Source organism: Erpetoichthys calabaricus, chromosome 1 (assembly GCF_900747795.2).
Source record: "Erpetoichthys calabaricus chromosome 1, fErpCal1.3, whole genome shotgun sequence".
NCBI classification, from domain to species: domain Eukaryota; kingdom Metazoa; phylum Chordata; class Cladistia; order Polypteriformes; family Polypteridae; genus Erpetoichthys; species Erpetoichthys calabaricus.
Window position 1 is genome coordinate 274708215 of NC_041394.2, and position 14732 is coordinate 274722946.

The window sequence follows — 14732 nt, forward strand, 5'->3', positions numbered from 1 at the left end:
CAGGTTAGGTGGATTGGCGATTCTGAATTGGCCCTAGTGTGTGCTTGTTGTGTGGGTGTGTGTGTTTGTGTGTGTCCTGCGGTGGGTTGGCACCCTGCCCAGGATTGGTTCCCTGCCTTGTGCCCTGTGTTGGCTGGGATTGGCTCCAGCAGACCCCCGTGACCCTGTGTTCGGATTCAGCGGGTTGGAAAATGGATGGATGGATGGCATCGGAGTGTTAGTTATCACTGCAGTGTTTAAACTTCTATCCACCAGTCCGGTAAAACAGAAAACATTATGTTAAACATTTCAATAAATTAGGTGGACAGTGGTAAATAACATGCATTTTCCACCTTGGTCCTCAAGTGCTTCACTGGCTAATGGGTTTTACTCCAATAATCCTCTTAATCAGTGTCAACTTCTGCATTTAGATTGATTCCTTTGTTTATTAGGCAAATAGCTTTTAGCTCAGAAACACCAAGTAGCACCAGCATTGTTATTTTAAGAAATAATAAGAATGGAATCACTTTCAGCTAGCAGAGCAAAGTAAATAATTAACAAAATATCCCAATTTTTGAAAACGAAAGATAAAAAAGTTTCTCTGTAGATAAAAAAAAGTATTGATGCAAGGCAAGAAAGGAAATGTTTATTTCTATGCCAACCATATTGGTTTTTTTTTTTCAGCAAAGACAACTTGTTCACAAAATTCCAAGTGAATAAATCCAACAGTGTTAGATTTGGACTTGTGGACAGCTACCAATAATTTGCATACCAAAAGTAGAGGTACAGTATATTGGCTCACTGGCTAGCTTGTTCACACAGGTACAGATAAAATCTGCAAAGATGTTACAGCCTTTTTAAATCATTTACTGAACTGTACTTTAAAAAAACATAGAAGGGAGAAACTGTCCTATAATTGTTATTAATGTTTTTGCTCTATTCTTTCTTTTAATCGGCACACACGTAGATGACACACAATTGGTGACTCCTCAGCATCTATTCATTACTTACCTGTAAACCCAAAACAATCAAGTACATTAAGGTGAAGAAGAAAAATGAAGGAAAATGATACTGTACCTCATTCAAACTTCAGCCAGGACATCAAAATATGAACAGATCAGTTCAAAGTACAAACGAAAGCCTAAGCAAATCAGTTTCTATTTTTTCTGTCAGTGGTTCAGAGATGGCAATTGACTATTTTTCAATAAATAATCCAAACAAGCTTGTTGCAATTAAAAAGTAATACAATTTATTCATAGCATAAGATTAATAGAAGATAGATTTATGTAAGTACACTCTTAAAAATAAACGTGCCAGGAAGGTTCTTCAAAGCAAAGGGGAACCTTTGTTGGTTCCCAAAAGACCCATCAACATAAAGGTTCCAAAGAATCTTTATTTATTTAAATCCTTAGCAGGCTCCAAACAGTAAATAACCATGAACAGTGTGATAGACACCCAGGCGTCAACCTGCTCAAATCCCGACACGATCACAAAAGCAAAGTCCTCTATCCAAATAAATGAAGGTTTTATTTGAAATACCTCCAAAAAGTATTACACAAAGCACAAAAACACTGGTCTTTCTCTCTCCACAATATACTCCCTCACCACCACTCTGCCCTCCTCCAGTCAAGTGTTGCCTCTCTAACACCCAGCTCTGACTCGCCTGAATAAGGGAGTGCGGTTCCTTTTATCACAGACCCCGGAGTACTTTCGGTACCAGAGCAATTGCCCGATGAAAGTACTTCCGGGTCACACAGACGTCCATTATCAGAGTAGGGATCTTATTTCCCTGCAACGCCCTTTTGCGACACCCCGTGACCCCAGCAGGGCTGCCCTGCCAGACTGCATTTCCCGGCATGCCCTGCTGGCTTCCTACTGGGTGTGGATATCCGGGACTGCTGCCATCTAGTGTGCTGGGGGAATAACAGTTCCCTAGTGATATCTCTGCTTTTATAGGGGCTGTCCGTCCATCTCTTCCTTCCAGGTCTGCTTCCTTTCCTGGCCGGGATGTCCATCCAGCCTGTGTGGCATCTACAACAGATGGTAATAAAATTGTGAAATACCAAAAAGTCATAATTTTAAAAGGACTCTTGCTGCATATTATAACACAGGTTAAGTCTGTTTTTTTAATCTGTTAGTATCTTGCTAGGTAGCTTACCATACATTAAAGATTTCAGGTTTTTCTTCTACATATTAGGAAGTTTTTAAGGCACAAAGGACCAACTTCATATGTATAGAATTCTTTTCAGAATGAAATTGTGCTTTGTCAAGCAATGGTTCAATGAGGAACCATACAACTAAGTAAAACATCATAAAATGCCATTAAAGAACCATTATTTTAAAGAGTGTATATACAGACTGGTTTCTCTCTAACCAAAGGTGAAAGTCTCAATTGTTTCCTTCTCACTATTCTCTCACCAAGCTTGTAAAACAAAACTGCACCTCAAACAAAAAATATCCCTGTAAGAGTCATGGTTGTCTAAAGTTTGGGTGAACGTATCAGTTTAAAACAGGGATCTGATGAGAAAAAATGAAAATGAAATTATAAAATAACAAGGACATTCAAAATATGAATTTAGGTGAACTGTAGTAAATGAAGTATGCATGTAACAGATGCAGAAACTCTAGACGCAAAGAAAGAAAGAAAGAAAAAAAGAAAGAAAGAAAGAGAAAGAAAGAGAGAGAAAGAAAGAAAGAAAAACTGTAATGATTAAATTCTTGTTACTTGTAGCACATTGCTAAACATGAAAAAAATAAATTAAGGTAAGGGAGAAGGAAAATAATGTAAAGGCAACTGTACGAGAAATGGGTAATGTCTGTACTAGCAACAAAAGTAAAGACCCCTTTGATACCTTACTATTTAGTAGTACAGAGATTCAATGAGATTTCAGCAGTGGGTAAAAATGATGTGGCTGAAAAATTAGTTGGAGCATCTACAGAAGTGCCATCACCTATTTTTTTGTCTGGATGCTTTTCTCTCTTGCTTAGCTTGTCATATTCACTAGCTCAATATACATCAGGCCTGCTGTAACGTCAGTTATAGTTACTCAGTATTCACAAGGGCAAGATCCATCTTGAGAGCAATGTCACCAGAGCCTGCATCACCCTTGTGTTTTGTGAATGTTCTATGCTCAGATCATTTTGTATATCTCTCAGATAGTCTTGCATCCAAGATCACTCCTAATGCTTTAAAGCAGTTGTAATGACAAATGGGATATCATTGTGGTATGTAACATAATATCCTATTCTACACTTACAGAATGAAGGTTGATTCTGCCAAATTAGAAGAATCCTATTCCTCTATCTGTAACACAGTAGGAGTTGTAGAAGGTGGGGGAATATAAGAGTGATAACCTGACCATCCGAAATTTGAAAAGATCATATTTTATTTATGGAGAATCACTTGAGAAATTTTTTAGAATCTGACAAAAAGTTATTCAGTGATTGTAAAGTGAGTTCGCTGGGACAGTGCTGAACTTTCTTATTTTATTTTTTTGTTGCTGTTTTATTCTCTTTGAAATATCACTTTAAATGAGATTCTCTTGTATGTAGCACTCTGAGTTGGATGGGGGTATAGAGTGCCAAGTTCAATGGATTGTCTTCAGAATGTATTTTTTGTTCTTTAAATAAAATAAACTATTACTTTAACACAGAGGTCACAGCACTAACCGCTGTGCCACTTTGTTTCCCTAAAAGCTGGCCTCTTATTAATAACATGCCAACTACAATGATACTTTCATGACTACCTGAATAATGTCTTGAGTCTATAAGGTATGATGATTTTTTTAGATGGTTGAATGATTATTGGAATAAAAATATAATTCACAAAGCCACAACACCTATGCCTGAAAAACTACTTTGTTGTGTAAACTGCACATAAGGAGGACTGCATATTATATAAAAATATATATTGCTGTGCGGAATCCAAAAAGCATTAGAATTCAAGACCACCTCTTGTAGAGGAATGATACATTTGTATTTGTAATAGAGTAGTTTCATATCTGCTGCAGGCTGGTTCCCTCAAACCTGTGTTTCCACAAAATAGGGCTTAGAATGCTAGTTTATTCTTTCCAGGTTTCCCACATCTACTACTGCATGAATGATTAATAATCAAACATCTTCAAATGTAAATTCTTTGGGTGAGAATGTAATGTTTAATTTATGCCTCATGAGGCAGATAATGAGATAGAGACACAGAATGGCAATATCACTTAGCTATAAGTACAGTGCCCTGAAACTACATATGTCACAAAAGCATTTTTGTTTTAAACATGTTATTATCAGTCCTATATATAGGGTTGGATTGTGGCTCAGTGGTAATTCAGTGTTCTGGGTTCAACTACTGGCTATGGCTGTTATGCTTTGGCCAGGGTCCCTTTTCCTGGCTTATGTTTTTGTCCTTTTTGTTCATTTTCCACTTTGAATTACTTAGTATGGCTATTTCTGTTCATTTGTCATTTTATTATTGTTTTTGCTATGTGGGGCTACCCGTCCATCACAAATGAAGGACTGCTCCCAGCCCTATAAAGGCTGATGGGTAATGCACTCCCCTAATTGTTCATTTAATGTGCTTTGGTGGTTCATTTAAGAATTGTTTTTATGGTTTATGTATTGGGGCTTTCTTTGCTTTTGGATTGCCTTGTTAACTTTTTGCCTCTTTTTCACTCTTTTGAGTTTTTTGTTATAATTTCAGATTGTGAATGAATCTTCAATTTCATAAAGATTTTGTGGATTTGTGTCTATCTCCAGTTAGAGTTTTTATGGTGCTTGCTCCCCTACTGTATAAGCCTGTTCTCCATTTTGGGGCCTAGTCTGACCCAATGCCTCCCAGTCACGTAGAGCCAGACCTACCTGGATGAGACCTATACTGGGGCTGGCCAGTTAGGTTTCTGGCCTGTTTTTTGTTGGATGTTCTAAAAGTCTCACCTGGTTTTTGTTATTTTGTGCTGCCAGAATCATAACATTAGTAATGTTTGTGTGGAATTTGCCCGTTCTGGTGTGGTTTTCTCTCACATCCTAAAGAAAAACACATCTGGGAGGTTAAGTGATGAATTAGTATTGTCCCAGTGTGTAATGCAGTATTTAAAAAGTATGACAAATAACGGAAGGCCATTTAGTCCATCAGATTTATACTGGTTTGCACATAATTAAATTGGCCCAAGTTTACATCCAAATACTTTTAAACAATTGTCAAGATTTCTCCTAACTTATTACGTTATTTCCCTTCTAGTTATCAGATACAACATTCTGTTCATAGATCTCTGCTTTGTAAACAAACCACAAAATATTTACAAATGTGCTGATACACAATCAAAGCTCTTATCGAATCTGCTTGACAATTTTTTTGGGGAAAAAAACTGTTTTTGGCCAATGAATGAAGTCCATGGCACACCATGGGGTGTTTTATTGTTACCTTTGGTTCACTTGAAATTTTGCTCTGTGAAACACTATCATCTCTTAATTTGTCAGAAAGAAAATGGACAGTGTGTGTGAAAATGCCTTTAGACTGCATGGCTGCACTACTACACTGTAATTATGACATTCAAATGACTCGCACACTATTCACTATTGGTTTCTGCCTTGTGCCCAGTGCTCTTATTATAATCCCTGGTTTCAACACAATCCTGTGATAAAATAGTAATTTTAAAGAAAAAAAGATGGATAAATAAACTGAGACATATTGACTTCTCATTATCCATTAAAGATAAAACATATAGTGTATTTCAGATTAGCAAAATTTAGTGATAACAGTGCAAGTTACATACTGTACCACCCCAATGAACATTAGCCAAAATGACAAGAGCAACTGAAACTGATAAAAAAAAAATGAAGGTTTCACCTAACCGATTGTGCTGTTTCTATGAAAGATAATTTTTAATAAGTACGTCACCCAGAATTGTTAGAAAAAAGTGACTTCCTTACTCTTCATCTAAAATACTTTTATTCATCTTGACCTTGGTGAACAAAACCCTTTTGGGTGTTTTCGCCACAACACTGAATATTATAGAAAGCCAAGCTAGTTGCGAAAGCATTTTTTCAAAAAAGAATCTCTCCCAGTTCCAAACTAGAGGAAACTTTGTGTAGAACTAAGCTTCTTCCCAATATTCAGTCTCTATAGGTCATAAATCTGATCTGTACAAGTTAATATAAATTCATCCATATCTGATTTATGTGTTTTATTCTTTCCTGTTAGGTTCTGGCACCCCACAACTTTAACAAGAAATGTTAGGTTTAGAACAAGTTCTACCTAGCATTCATAGATAACACACACAGCATTTCAATTTGCTTACAAAGCAAAGAGATCCACGGAGGATGCTGTGGCCACAGCCCTTCATGCTGCCCTGACCCACCTGGAGCATCAGGGGAGTTACGCAAGACTGCTCTTTGTAGACTTCAGCTCGGCATTTAACACCATCCTCCCACAACGACTGGTGTCCAAACTGGCAGATCTGGGACTTCCATCACTCACCTGCAGTTGGATACTGGACTTCCTGTCTGGTCGCTCCCAGAGGGTCAGGCTGGGTCTCCACACATCCACTGCTCTCAGCCTCAACACCGGGATGCCGCAGGGTTGTGTGCTCAGCCCGCTCCTCTACACCCTCTACACATATGACTGTGTCCCCACTCACCATAGCAACAAGATTATAAAGTTCGCGGATGACATGACGGTGGTCGGACTCATCTCGGGCAAGGAGGGTGAGCTGGCATACAGGGACGAGGTGGAGCGGCTGTCAGAGTGGTGCACAGCCAATAACCTGCTCCTCAACACCAAAAAAACGAAGGAGCTTGTTATTGACTTTAGAAAAAAACAAAACTGACATCCAGCCACTCATCATTGGCGGAGCCTGTATGGAGAGGGTTCCGGTGTTCAGGTTTCTGGGTTTTGAGCTGGAGGATGACCTGACCTGAAGCGCCAACACCAAGGAGCTGCTGAAGAAGGCACAGCAGAGACTGTATTTTCTGAGAATTCTCAGAAAGAACCATCTCCCAAAAAATTTGCTCCTTGCTTTTTATCACTGTTCCATCGAGAGTGTGCTCATGAACGGACTGTGTGTGTGGTACAGCAACTACACTTCCTCAGAAAAGAAAGCGCTCCACAGGGTCGTCAGGACAGCGGAGAGAATAATTGTTTGTACCCTCCCCACTCTGGAACAAATCTACACCTCCCGATGCCGCAAAAAAGCAATAGACATTTCACAGGATTCATCACATCCCGGTCATTGCCTCTTCCAGCTTTTGCCATCGGGCAAGAGATACAGAGCAATGAAAACCAGGACAAAACGCCTTAAAAACAGCTTTTATCCAAAAGCAATCATGGCCCTGAACTCAGAATAAAACTGCTCCATATCATTCTACCAATGTGCAATATAGACATTAAGTCAACAAATGCAATTTGTATATTTTGTAAAGTGCTTTTATTACTATTCAGCTTGTTATTATTTTCTCTCTTCTTGTCTTTTTGTCATTTTAACTCTTATTCCTCATATTGAGTTGACTGCACCTTCAATTTCGTTGTTCCTTTGTAAAAGTGACAATGACAATAAAGATCTATCTATCTATCTATCTATCTAAAAAAAAATGTTACCATGTAAAACATACATATACTGTAGGTAGGAAAGAACTAAGTTTCTCTAAATTTCACTTTTTTTTCATGATTTGTATCCCAGTGGAAGACTTTTTCAGCACTTCTTTCTATCAGGATTACTTCATCCTATGCTGTTAACAATTCCCTTTTTTTAATTTCTTTGTAATTGTAAACAGGTGCCTTTTGAGTAAATAAATAATTCAATAAGACCCTGAAATGTCTCCTGTTGATATGGACTAAGATTGTAGCATTAAACAACAGGCTCTTGTTCTAAATTCTAATATGCTTGCAGTGATGTTGATTTCAGTACTACTCAATTTACCTGTACAGAATTAGAGAACTTGCACAAGTTTTCTGTTAGATTATAATGCTATAAACCACATATCATCTGCTTACACAACCACATAATTAGATTAAACACACAGTAAAATACGGCCTATTTCAATCTGAATAACATAGTATTATGACAACACAAGTCCATTAACATAACTGCAATATGGCCAGTTGACATTGGTGAAAAGTAAAAAAAAATTCCCATCAGAAGCATTCCTGGAAAAAGTAAACTTTGGTCTGTAGATGTTTTTATATGAATGTCTGCTACCCAATGACCAAATAGGACTGTGGACCATCAATCTGAATCCAAATTATTACTTTTAGTCTAAACAACTAATTCTGTCTTTATGACATGAATTTGTTATAATTTACTCTAATTTAGTGTGAATTAGCTTGACTTGCCATTTTTGCAAAGCTGTACATTATATTAGATTATACAGATAATACAACTATGGATTATAGCCATGTTATATACTTAACCTTAGAGGCTAATTGCTTTTAACTAGCATGTGCTTTAAAATAAAACCTCAAGAGCTAAATAGCTTTCTTGGCATGTATTGCATAACTAATATTTTTCATTCAACCTCAGAGGTTCAGTGTCTTTTCTTTGTGTGTGTTTCAGGATAAAACCTCAGAGGTCTCGCACCTCAATTTAACATGTGTTACATTTAATTCAATATCTAACCACTAAAGAACTCTTACCAATTATGAATATTCAGACTGTGAACCTCAGTGGCTGAGCTCCAGAGTTTGTTCACAGTAAAAGGGCCAATACATTTACTATGTACTACAATAACAGCAGGCAAATAATTGGCAATTTATTAATCACAAAATTATCTACAGTAACAGAATAGAAGATAATTATAATAATTGCAAAATAAAGAATTCTAGAAATGCATGGACATGCCTTTTTTTGGAGACAAACAGAAGATTTTTGCTGATGCAGATGTGATTTCCTTATGACGTATAGTCCAATTTCCTACAGGGTCCACAGTCAGTTTTAACATACATAGTCACATTCTGTCCTGGGTATGTCTTAAACATCATCCGGCCCTGCAAATGGTCCTACTTGCAGGGAAAAAAAACTTCACGCGGCTCCGAAACAACAGACAGAACTCCTTTCTGCTTTCCGCGGCAGTAGCTCTGCTGCAGCCGCCCATAGGAAGGCTGCTTGCATTATAAAGGGGATGGGAGAAAGCCCTCAGGAGCCTTGTCCCTGGAAGAATCAATACCACTGGAGAGCCAACGGAGTCAGGCCTTTTGGGGATCAGAACTGGTGCTGAGACGTTGCTCACTGCACAGGGGCAATCTGGTCCCAATTTGTGGAGGCCCATCCGGGTAAGCATGTGGAACGCCTTGTCTCTCCAGCATGAGGATCATCTTTCTCTGCTATCGGAAGAGCACATTTGTAAACTGTACTTTTCAGTAGCGGCACTCTCTGAGGTGCACACACCTGAGACTGGCCAGATCTTTGTAGGTGGGTACACCTTTTATTGGTCTGATCGCTCTGATGCTGTCACACTCAGGGAGTAGCTCTTGTTGTGGTGGATTAGCTCCTTCCAGTGGTGTCTAATGTCACTGCTTTCAACGAGCATATTATGAGACTCAGATTAAGGCACTCTCTGGGTGCCTTTTCTGTTGTCTTAGTGTATACTCCGACTGTGGTAAGGGAGACATGTCTCAATGAGGGAGACATTTTATTCGCAACTTCACTTGGTGGTTGATGGGTGCCTGTGAGGTGACACTGCTCTGATCATGGGTGATTTCAATGCGACCACTAACAGGGCTGGGTATGAGGATTGTGTCAGACCCCATGGGGCTGGCAACCATGGTGAAAGTGGCTCCATGTTCCTTAACTTTGCAAAAGGTCAGGGGCTACCAGATCGCTGGATCCTAGTTCCAGTGCCCTGAGCCACATCATTGGACTTGGTACTCCAATACTGGTGGTGTGGTGAAGGATATTGACCACATCTTTGTGGGAAGATGCTGGAGACTCTTACAAAACTGCAGGGTCTACAGTAGTGCCTAGTTTGTGAATTCTGGCCACAGACGTGTTGTTGCTACTCTGAAGATCCAACTTAGTTCCAGTAGGCTACTATCTACTAGGAGAATGAGGCTGGACCTGGCCAGCATCCAATATCAGGCTATTTCTAGTGAGTTTGCATGCAGTTTGTGTGAAGAACTTATGGACTTGGGTGCAACTGCTGATCCTAATGTGATGTGGGAGACCTTCCATGACAAGACCATGAAGGTTGCTGATGTTTGTGTTGGTGTTGCCAGTGTACCCAGTAGGAGGTGCTTCATCTCGCAGGGCACCCTGGGTCTGTACTGGGAACTGAGATGGATGGCTACAAGGACTCTGGGGGCAGATAAGGAGGTGTTTGTTAGAGGAATCTGTGAGCAAGTGACACACCATCTAGTGACCCATGTCCTGCTTACAGAGGAGTGAAAGTATTATGCACATCAGAATCTGTTACTCGTAGAGTCGCAGTCAGGACGGGTGATGGAATGGTCCTTACGGATGATGCTGCAATTGTGACCTGCTGGGCTGGCTACTTTGAGCAGCAGTTTATAGCTGATCCTCTGCCTAGGACAATGGATAACTTTGGGTTATTGTGGCTGATCCTCCAATTAAAGGTGAACCACCCAGTCTCACTGGGATTCCGCAGGTGGTGAACAAGCTCAGGGTAGGGAAGGCTGCAGGGATCTGTGGTATCCGTGGTGAACTTCTCCAAGCTGGTGGTAAGGCTGTCCTCCTTGCATTGCAAGCATTCCAACTGACTGGAAAATGGGACTTGTTGTCCCTATCTGGAAAGGAATGGGTGATCATCTGGATTGCAGCAACTATAGGGGGATAACACTGCTCAGGGCCGGGTAAGGTCCTTGGATGAGTCACCTTCAATAGGATCCAAGATTACTTGCTCACCTACCAGCAACTGGAGCAGTCTGGTTTTACGCCTAAGAAGTCTACCATCAACCACATCCTGGGACTGAGGGTTCTCATGGATTGTAAACACAAGTGTCGGCAGAGTTTATTTGCAGCCTTTGATGATTTTCATGAAGCATTTGACTTAGGTGATTGAGTTGCACTATAGGACCTCCTTAGACTTTGTGGGAATTCCCCCAAAGTTGCTGGATATCATGGCCGGCCTTTATACTGGTACTCTGAATGCTGTACAGAGTGAAGGCATAATTTTTGGATTTTTCCCTGTTGATTCTGGGGTTTGCCAGGGGTGTATTCTTGCTCCTACACTGTTCAATGCTTGCATGGACTGAGTGTTGGGCAGGGTTGTGGGGTCCAGCGGCTGTGGGGCATCTGTTGGTGAAGAAAGATTCACTGATCTTGACTTTGCCAACGATGCTGTGATCTTCATGGAGTTAATGGAGTCTCAAACCAGGGCTCTCGAGAGACTGAGCAAGGAGTCTGAGTGTCGGTTCTTGCGAGTGTCCTGGATAAAAACCAAGATCCAAGCCTTTAATGACCTCTTGGGCGCAGCCATCAGCAGTGTGTGTGCCTGCAGAGACAGTGTCGACCTTGTCAAGAGGTTTACATTCATGTCTCTGGTGGCTCTTCCTATGAAGTCAGTAGACATATTGGAAGAGCCTGGGGGATCATTAGGTTGCTGGAAAGGGGAGTGTGGTGCTGCTACTGTCCAGAATGGAGAACATGCTGGGTATCTCTGGCACTGCCCTCCAGTGGTTCAAGTCCTATCTGACTGATAGGCAAGAGTTTGTTAGTCTTGGCAACAGCAGATCCAGCTCAGCGCCAGTCACACAAGGAGTTCCTCAGGGCTCTGTCCTCGGTCCTCTGATTTTCTGTATTTACATGCTTCCCCTTGGCCATATTATCCGTAGCTATGGACTGGGTTATCATTTTTATGCAGATGATACTCAACTCTATTTCAATGTTAAAAGTGGAACTTCATCAGAGCTTTCTCAGCTCACAACCTGCCATAGTGAAATTAAAACCTGGATGGAGCAGAACTCTTTAAAATTAAATTGCAATAAAACTGAACTCCTGCAAATTGGGACTAAAATGCAACTTAATAAAATGAGCTCCTTCCCAGTCTATCTTGGCGGTGATCTCATCAGACCTGCCTCTACTATAAAAAATCTTGGTGTCATTTTTGATTCCTCCCTCTCTTATTCCGCCCACATAAATCACATTAAGAAACTTTCTTACTTTCACCTCCGTAACATATCCCGTGTTCGCTCCTTCCTCTCCTTTTCTAATGCTGAGACACTTGTCCATGCTTTTATCACATCCCGCATTGATTATTGTAATTCCCTACTGGCAGGTGCACCTTCTAATCTTATATCATAGCTCCAGCTTATTCAAAACTCAGCTGCAAGAGTCCTTACTCGAACCAGCAGTAGCGAGCACATCACACCCATCCTGCTCCGTCTCCACTGGCTCCCTGTGTCTTACAGAATCGAATATAAAATCCTACTAATAACTTACAAAGCCTTAAATAACCTCGCGCCAAACTACATCAATGACCTTCTCCATCACTATGTGCCTGCCCGCCCACTAATGTCCTCTGATTCTGGCAATCTTGTTGTGCCCCTCACTAATCTACACTCCATGGGTGACAGGGCCTTCAGCTGTATAGCGCCCAGACTCTGGAATGACCTACCGAAATTAATCAGGTCAGCTGACTCCATGAATTCTTTTAAAAAACAACTCAAAACTCATCTGTTCAGGAAGGCTTTTAGCTCTATTTGACTTTATTACCCTTCTCTCAGTTTACCTCTCTGTCAAGATGCTCATGTAACCTGTGTGTGTGTGCAAGACCATCAATTATGTTGTCTGTTTCTTTTTTTTTTCAGAATTCACTGTCTTAATCTTCTTTATTTATTTATCTGGTTTGTACAATGCTATATACTGTATACGCTGCCGTTCTTTATTATATTCTGTAAGTGCCTTGAGCATGAGAAAGGCGCTATATAAATAAAATGTATTATTATTATTCCAAAGGTCCAAGTCTTTAGAGTCCTGGTGTATCCTGTTTTGCTAGATGGTTGTGAGAAATGGGTGCTATCCAGTGACCTGAGATGAAGACTGGACTCCTTTGGCATTGTATCTCTTTGGAGAATGCTTGGGTTGCTGACGGAGTCTCAAATGTGGCACATAACCTGCATTGTGATCGAATGTCAGTTACGGCATTACGACCCATGTGGCATGATTCCCAGAGGGTGATTTCAGCTTGTAGGATCCTCACTGTTGAGGACCACAGTGGCTGGACCAGACCATGTAACACCTTGTAGTGGTAGACAGATGTTCACTTCCAGGGGCTGGGACTGGGCCGCATGTCTGTCTGGGGAGTTGCCAACCAGGATCCTGAGTTGTTTCAGTTTGTGGTGGGTGCAGTAACGCGTTGTACTAGTGCATTCTCCCCAACTTGACCTGAGTCACATTTCAGATGACATATGCTAATTAAGTAAATTTTCTGAGCAGTCATTTGCCCTTGATCCCAAAATCTCTGCTGTCATCTAAGCAAAGGATAACAAGAAGAAACACAGATTATAGGAGAGCCTGTACAAATAAATGAGTTAAATAGCCTGTGAATAACATATTATAATTTAAAGCATAATCTGTTTTTGCCATACTTTTCTTAATTTTCCTATTTTAAACCAGAAAAAAGAGGTTTAGAGATTGTGTAAAAGATCAAATGGTGCTAAAGATAAAATATAGATTGTGACCTAATTAAGCAAAATTCATGTTAAGGCCTACTGAGTTAAAAAGTAATATGACCTTGTTGCTTTTGATATTATTCTTACCAATTAATAGCATTTATTCTTTTTATATTCAAGGAGAATTTTTTATGCTTATACAATCTTTTAATTCATTTACAATATTAATTAAGGACACAACTGGTGAACCATCATGTGGGTTGAAGGAAAAAATTATAACCGATTATGTTATGTTTTCTGAGTACATTTCCCTGTAGTGGCATTTAAAATGAAAACAACAATGCCCCGAATACTGTAGCCTAAGGAGCATCACATCTAACTTTAAGACCTAATGAAGTATCATCACATTTTAGCACATAGTGAAATCAATTCCAAAAGTTTGTATTAAACCATGCAAGGACCTGTGTTGGACATTATAGCAAAACATTCAAGCCTGTGTAACTGAGTATAGTACTCAATGGTGTCAAAGGCTGTGGTTAAATCTAAGAAAAAAATTGTGTTTCTTTACAATGTCATTAACACTATAAATTTAAGCGTTTTTTCTAATAAGATTGGCATGAAAATCTGACTAAAACTTCTCAAGTAAATTGTAAAGAGTACTGTATATGTGTCCTGGTAGTAAAAGAATGGGCCGCAGATATCAATTATGTTAATATACTTTCTTTAAAGGCATATTGACCATTAAATGATACACAACAACTATCCAGAGTTTATTTTACTTTGTTACAGTTGCTATCAAGACAGTTCCCTATTAATGGTGAACTGTGCTGGAAAAAGCAGATTAGGATAATGTATAAATAGAATACATTGATGATGAATCTTTAAGGATTAGATTTTGTCTTGAAATCAATACTGCCATGATGGACCCAAGCCCAATATTTACTTGGACTGCAAAATATGAGTTTAGCAAATAAATAGGTAGATTTACGATTGGCAAACTCCACTGTTGTTAACTGCCTTGTGCTATTAGAGTCTTTTTTCCACTTTGCCACAACAGAGAAAATAGCTTACTACTGCACTCACAGCAGTTTTTTTTTTAATAAGACATCACTAAATCCTACTTGGAGATTACTGTTTTATTTATTTCACAGAAACATAAAACAGTTGACAGCAATCTAGATGCAAGCACACCTCCCAGTGG